This window comes from Manduca sexta, unplaced genomic scaffold, assembly GCF_014839805.1.
Source record: "Manduca sexta isolate Smith_Timp_Sample1 unplaced genomic scaffold, JHU_Msex_v1.0 HiC_scaffold_2473, whole genome shotgun sequence".
NCBI classification, from domain to species: Eukaryota; Metazoa; Arthropoda; class Insecta; order Lepidoptera; family Sphingidae; genus Manduca; species Manduca sexta.
In genome coordinates this window covers 12,108-19,807 of record NW_023593441.1, presented here as the reverse complement: position 1 = coordinate 19,807, position 7,700 = coordinate 12,108, and the positions used below count along the sequence as shown (strand labels likewise).

General features: G+C 38.4%; 1 non-coding gene across 1 annotated transcript; it reads right to left on the bottom strand.

The window, feature by feature from the left end:
• Positions 1-3,738: 3,738 nt before the first annotated feature.
• Trnan-guu lies at positions 3,739-3,811 on the bottom strand. Its single transcript has one exon. It is a non-coding gene; the product is annotated as a tRNA-Asn (tRNA).
• Between the last annotated feature and the right edge of the window lie 3,889 nt (positions 3,812-7,700).

The window sequence follows — 7,700 nt, the reverse complement described above, 5'->3', positions numbered from 1 at the left end:
CTTGTGTACGGTTATCGCCATCCGCCTAATATACTGCATTACTTCACCCACCTTCGCGCGCATCGCAGTACACTTGCAAGAGGAACAAAGTGAGGAAAAACACTAGCTTATTCATTATGAACGACGTAAATGGAATTACTAAGGAGCGTACAACTCCCGCGTGTATATACGAATGCAATTTTATTTAGTCTTGCTTTACACTAAGCGGGTTTAACGTCAACAAAGTCAAGTTAAAAGTGGACACTTATTATTATCGCGCAGATATAGACTTAAAACTCATGAGTCATTTTTCTTATGTTTATGCGAATTAAATAAAACTATATACGGATTTTTACGCGGTCTTTTGTATTATCATTTTCTCCAGATGTTTCGAAGACTTTCATCATCATGTAAGCCATATACGCTACGGTCTACCGGAGAGGTCATCGGTGCAGGTATGCCTGCGCAGGTATCAATTGAAAGAATTGATTTTCGATTCTGCGCCGGTCGCCTGCACAGGCTCAAAAATCTGCACAGGTCTATTCCCACACACATTTCGGTCTACCTGCGCAGGCCTTTCTGATGGACCGTAGCATGTATGGCAGCCATCACGGCGGACTGACTGTGGTCGTCCGAAAAGACAGTTACAATATCTACCAACAATTATACAACATTCTTAATTGTATAAGCTAACGACGATCACATATACGCAGAAATCTACCTACATTTTATAATAATATAACATTTTTAATTGTTTTGACTGTTGGTCGAGGTCTACACTGATGAGCTCAAAGTGTTTTCAAGGCTACTTTGAAAAAATATATAATACCAGCGATAAAATCCGTAAAATAGTTTTAACAATGCAATTTTCTAGCTTCTTAAAATGTTGCATTAAACAAGGCCCGTTGGATTCCTAATCACCCCTTTTGTATTTACCATAATTAACCGTGTGTAGTAACTATAGTAAATAATACTTTACCATTGTAATTAACTTTACTTTACCATCACGTTGCCGGAACAATACAATTGTCAGTTTCATAATCAAGTTATTTCTCGCAATAAAGGTACATAAATTCTAACCGGATTGCGTTTTTTAAAACGTTACGTCGCTTCCATGCGAGGGAAATATCTTCCAAGAGCCACGAATACATGCCTCTGCCTACCCTACAGATAAAGACGAGAGTTTATGCAAAAACCTAACTTATACTCTTTTTTACCGTTAGATTTATTGATGCTAGCCTGAATTTATACAGTCACTCTTACTTTTTATAATTTTTATGTAAAATTTCACAATTGCAGTATTAGTTTACGCAGTAAGATACCTAACTTGTACTCTTCTCTTAAAGTCAGATTTGTCAGATTTCATAATTCTATCGTGTTTATAAGGAACCTCGAGTATTAATTACTGTTGTAGTATCGGATAGCGTATTTTCCGAACTCGTGACTGAGTCTTGCGCTCAGGGGAAAATAGAAGGGCAACATCTCATTTTAACACTATATTCTGCCCGCAGCTCTGCCGCGTCGAAAATCGTTCCGAAAAAGTCCCGGCAAAAATATGAATCGAACTGGCATTTCTACATTATAAAATGTTAATTATTTAATTTTGAGGGGTGTGTGAATTCTATCCAATTGCACTAGGCCAGCGTGGTGGACTAAGGTCTAATCCCTCTCAGTAGGAAAGGCCCGTGCCCAGCAATGGGACAGTATAATACAGGGCTATATTATACTATTATAATATTATAATTTATGTTGTTTATGGTGGACGGTATGTATTATAATACGGGGCTGATATTATATTATAATTTATGTTGTTTATATAATTCAAATGTAAATTTTATGTAGTGTATCTCGGCAACATTTTAAGAGCGTCTGCGCGTTGCCTTAAATACTTTATTCTCAATATATTCGTAAAGAGAATACGTAGATAGCGCATTAAAATAGCCCGTCGTCCGCCATTTTAACTACGAGTGCGTAAAGTCTTATTAATGGTTGAATATTAGATAAATAATGCAGTCGACAAGCCCTAGCAACTCACAGAGATGTGTATATTTGAAGTGCCTACGACCAGACAATCAAATGCATTTAATAAAAAACATGACTAGGAAATCAATTTACACGGCATTATAGCCAAGAGTTGTAAAACCGGTTCTTACTAGCTATAAGGCGTTTTGTTTTTATTGCATTTATAGGAAGATACAATTTTAATAGTACTGACATTACCAAGCTCTTACTTCATATTGACTGCTCATGAACTGGTAAACAATACTAGCCTTTGCTCGCGGCTTCGCCCGCGTGAAGGAGGATTCTCGGCGTAGAGAGTAGCCTATAACCTTCCCAGGGTCTTAAACTATCTCCATACCAAATTTCATAAAAATCTGTTCGGTAGATTTTGAGAAAATCGGTAACATACAGACAGACATAACAAGGGACTTTGTTTTATAATATGTATAGATTACGAAACAAAATTACAATTGTATTTCAAGCGGACGTAAAAATGAAGTACAAGTAAAGATCGCTAGATGCAGGTATTTTGGAAACTTTTAGACGCTTATGTTCAGCAGCTTCCAAAGGCTAAAGATGAAAGGTATACTTACTACTCAACAATTCAATTGGGAACAATTACCTTCAAATTAGAGCACAGTTTTCCTTGACAGAAATAGATAAAGGTATAAGTATAAGAAAAGAGTTGAACGTCATATTACTATAAAAAGAATTCGATGTGTTGTCTCACAATATATCCCTTCACCTTTGGAACAAGCGACACATCATTAACACGCACATAACTTCAAAAATCCATAGGTCTTTAGAAGCGGGTTTTGGGCGAGCGACCTTCTTCCAAGCACTCTATTCTACTTACTCGACGAACGCCGCTTTTGTTCGAAAGTCAATAGAGAGGAGCAAGCTGCTCGCCTGATAGTAAGCGATACGACCGCCCATAAACAGTAGCAATACCATACAGAATTTTGTATTACAAAATACTGCGTGGCACTCCACTGTCCTCGTCACCCTGAGACATGAGATGTTAAGGCTTATAGAATCCCATAATTTGCTTCTAATACTAGCTACTATATGGTTCAAATCAGAACACATCAGGGTAAGCACTGCTGCTTGGCGGTAGGAATAGACATTGCGTTGGTACTATACAGCCCGCCACTTACGAGAGACCTAACCAGTAATCAAATACACAGTCTAATCTATATTCTTCGATCCAAAATACAACATCGCTGTAAGTGTTACAAAAATATACCAAAAATATTAGGTAATAATTTTACGATAAAACCAAGATTGTCTCAAAAGTCATCGGATACTTTAATATCTGGGGCCTTTTGGTGGTTTAAAACACACTCAAAAGTAATATAGACTCGTTGAAAATACGAAACAAGATGGCGGTCGTTACGGCCCGTTTTCCCCGGGGACGGATTTATTTTCACTGAATATGCAATACATTATATTTTGAGATGTTCGAATTGTGCTCATGAAAATTTGGATGTGGTATTCGTGTATTAACTGCCAAAATATAGGTTTTAATAAGGTTTTTAGTGTGATAAAATAATTAAAAAATTCCGGCTCGATATTTGAACAGATGTTATAAAATTGAAAAAGAATGGTCTAATGTAAATTTTATGAAAATAAATGTCTTCTAAAGCTTCCTGACATTTTTTAATCAGTTAATAATATGGGAAATATTTTTTTATATTATTAGGTATATTATGCTGTGTTTTATCTTTTTTACTTACATTATAAGACTAATAAAAATGTCGCCCCCGGGTGGGCTCGAACCACCAACCTTTCGGTTAACAGCCGAACGCGCTAACCATTGCGCCACGGAGGCGATGCGAAGATCTACTGAAAATTCCACTCCAAAATTTGCGAAAATACAAAATTTCTACTGTTTTATGGAGGCTGGTTTACGAATTTATTTATGTATAGAATTTTATGTATTTCCCCTAAAATTCAAACCGCTAAATTAACATAAAATAAATAAACAGCTAGAATCATTACAATGTTAGTATCTTTTTATTCTTTTGTCCAAAATCTGGAAACCCACGAACTTCTATGTAAAAATAATACCCTTGGTTCCAAGCTTCAGAGGTCTCTAAGCGAATGTTCGTAAATAAGTACTCCCCAAACCGCATCCAATTTTCGCACATCGCGGCAGGAAAACTTGAAGATTTTTTCTTCGAGTACTCTTTACATTTTTTTTAATGTTTATGGAGAGTATCCTATAAAGAGGTCACGATAGGCATCTGTGAATACCGACGAAATGTATTTCTTAATGAAACCCTATTATTAAGGGTCGCTTTCGTTTATTTCATAATTTTTGGTTTAAAAATCAACACAGAAACACTATGTGACATAAGTGCCGAGCAGACACTGTCAGTTTGTTGCCGATATAAGTGTTTCTTCATTGTACTAAGAATCTTATAGTTCCGGAGTTATTGTATCATCTATGGCCATATTAATAGATCCAAATCAATATCGCTTAGTGATATCAGCTGAGACTACCATCTAGGGCTATATTTATACGTCCAAATCAGTTTTGCTTAGTGAGATAACAGCTGAGACGCTGTCAATTTAAAGTCAGCATCTCAAGATCGTCGTTATATAAACAGTTATCAACAACATCTGGAATGATATCTTAAGTTAGTATGACGAATTTTAACAGTTAACTTCTAGGTAGTATAAAACGCCGACTCAGCTGAGATCAAGCTCTTAAACGACAACAAAAGCTTTGATTATTCAATAGTTCAATATATTAAATGTCTAAGACGTGGCCTCTATGGGTTTTATAAGAAAACTTACAATCGCTCAGCGAGCTATGGAGAAGCCCATGCTTGATGTTTCTCTACGTGGCCGAATCAAAATGAGGGGCTATATCAGAAAACTCACAGTCGACACTTGACCGAACCAGAAATCAAGAGACCCGTAGAAGAACGAAAGTCACCGACATAGCCCATCGGATTAGCAAGCTGAAGTGGCAAAGAGCAAGACACATAGCTTGCAGAACTGATGGCCGATGACGACGAAAGTTGTGGAGTGGCGGACACAAACTGGCAAGCGCAGCATCGGACGTGCACCTACGAAGTGGACAGATGACCTAATAAAAGTCGCAGAAGCTCGCTGGATACGGGCTGCTTCTAATAGGTTAATTTTTCCATCAAGATTTCCATCTTTGGGGGAGGCCCATGCCCAGCAGTGGACATCCTGCGGCTGATGATGATGATGATTAAATGTCTGCTTGACATCCTAATCAAATGTGAAATTTATTTATTAATAGCTTAGCTTCACTGTATCATGATGTTTCAGCAATAAGTTAATAAACTATTATTACTATTGTCATTTATTTCCTGAAGGAAAATAATTCAAAAGTCAAAACAAAATCGGAGTTGGTTACTTCATTCTTGGTAAGTGGTCTCGTACACTGGTGGTAGGTCTCAAATATGTGTAAGTCCGCCTGGTTAGGTACCACCGCAATGTCTATTTCTGTCAGTCATCTCATGTCTCAGGTAGGCGAGCGCCCGCCCTGTGGAATGGGGGCGTTTGAAGAATTCCACCACGGTATCCCCTGCCTGTCGTAAGAGGCGACTAATAGGGGCCACGAAGGGGGTCGTCGGCGGGCAGCAGGGGGCTGTCCGCCCTAGTGCATTTTCGTGCATCCTTGCACATTTTTCGGTTGACCCCCGGGATGGACGGAAGTGTGTAGTTGGCCTCATACTGCCGTAGACGCCGAGGGCGTCCTTCGGTGCGCGGGGGCTTCTGAGCCCCCCCCTCCCCATAGGAGACGGGCCGCGAGGCGGCACCGCGCAGGGGGCAACTGCGGACGAAGACTTACTTACTTCCGTCAGAGGGAAGCCCACAGCTGTCCCTAATGCGCCGAAGAGGGCCACCGCGGAGTTTTAGCTGGTAGGCCGTGCATAGGTTAGTTGTACTCGGGTTAGGGACTCGGCCTGGCGGTCGCCCGAAGGTCGTCATCAAATCCGGGCGGCTCAACGCTGGGCCGTAAGGCACGGTTACCCCAGCATAACCGCTCAGTCGCCCCCCACGAAGGCAGGGCGGTAGTAATAAGGGACTTTCTGCGCGAAACCAAAAAAAAAAAATAATATTAGCGAGCGCAGTGGAATATGGTGTTTTCTACTGTTTATGGGCGGTCGTATCGTTAACCATCAAGCGAACAGCAAGCTCGTCTCATCATTCAAAGCAATAAAAAAGTACACAAATAACGCCTAAAACAATAATATTACAAACGGGATAAAATTACTTTTATAATAATATTGTGTTTAAAAGCACATTTTTGTCATACTATAAAAAATCATCTTTAAGTAATTAATTTTTTATATCCTTTTTACGTACTATTAAATTAAATTACGATGCTGAATGACATTTAAAATGCAACCGTTATCTTTGAATATTATTATTGTGCTGGCTATTCTATACTATTAATGATTTCTTATGTTTACACGAATGTTATGCATTGAAATAAAACTAGTGTTCCGATTTACGCGGTTTTTTTATATTTTAACTAGCTGACCTGGTAAACATAGTTCTGTTATTTAAATTATATCTAGTGAACATTTTATTTTGAAATGACGCGACATTTTCGTGAATGATTTTCGCATGTGTGTTGCGCAATAAAAAATAGTTCTTTACCCTAATAACACAACAAACTTTCTACGTAGAGAAATTCATACTTTATTTACCTACACATAAAGCATTAAGTAACATAGTATATTTTTTTCACCTAGTGCACCATCTATATAGTATAGTGGTTATCGACAATTTGACTCAAAACCGACCAGTCCAAAAGGCGAACAACTAAACCCTTGATTAAATATATAAAAAAACACGTGTCACGTTCCACGCAAAGACATTTTAATTAATTACTAACACATCGCCCCACACACACGCGGCACGCATTGAGTGGTAAGCGTGAAAATTCACGCCCTAGCTCGGGGTTTTCACGTTTTTTTTTTAATTACAACCCCGCTGCGCTATTGTCGCACAGCCCTAGTGGAAGGGGATCTAGTCACAGGGCTGTCACTTTTATAAACTTGCAAATGTGTTTTTAGATTTATTTTTTCGTTACTAGTGGGGCTTTTTATGTAGACTACATTTCTGTCTTTTAGATCTCAACAACAACGCCACCTATCGGCCTAATCAACCTATAGTTCAAGCTGGAACCAACTGATTCATTCGCATTTAAAATGTATGGCAGTGAAAAAAAACAAGATTGACATGGTATTAATTAAGACAATAATTATAAATATTATACACAATATCCTTATATTTATGAGTTATGAATACTTCTCGAAGTGATAGTTGTATTTATACAAAGTAAAAGATACATAAAACTGGAAACACTTAAAAAAATACCTTCACATGTATTATCGGGCTGTTAAGAATTGATTAACAAAAATAGTCTTTATATCACGCCTATTAAGTCGCACTTAAAGCCGGCAGTCAGCATCAGTTGACAGTCAAGTAGAACAAAATATATTTCCAATTCCTCCTTATCCTATTTGATTCTCTTCGTCGTGGATTAAGACTAATAAGTGCTCCCGAGACTCAGCGAGCTTCACTGCTCGTCATAAGCGTTCCACTGCCGATCCTGGCTTATAGGAGTAAGAGGGCGACATTGGTTGTTGGCTATAGACTTCTTTTTTCACACTTAGCCCGTAAAATAGGCAGATCATTATGCGTGATGAGGGCGATATAGAAAAATG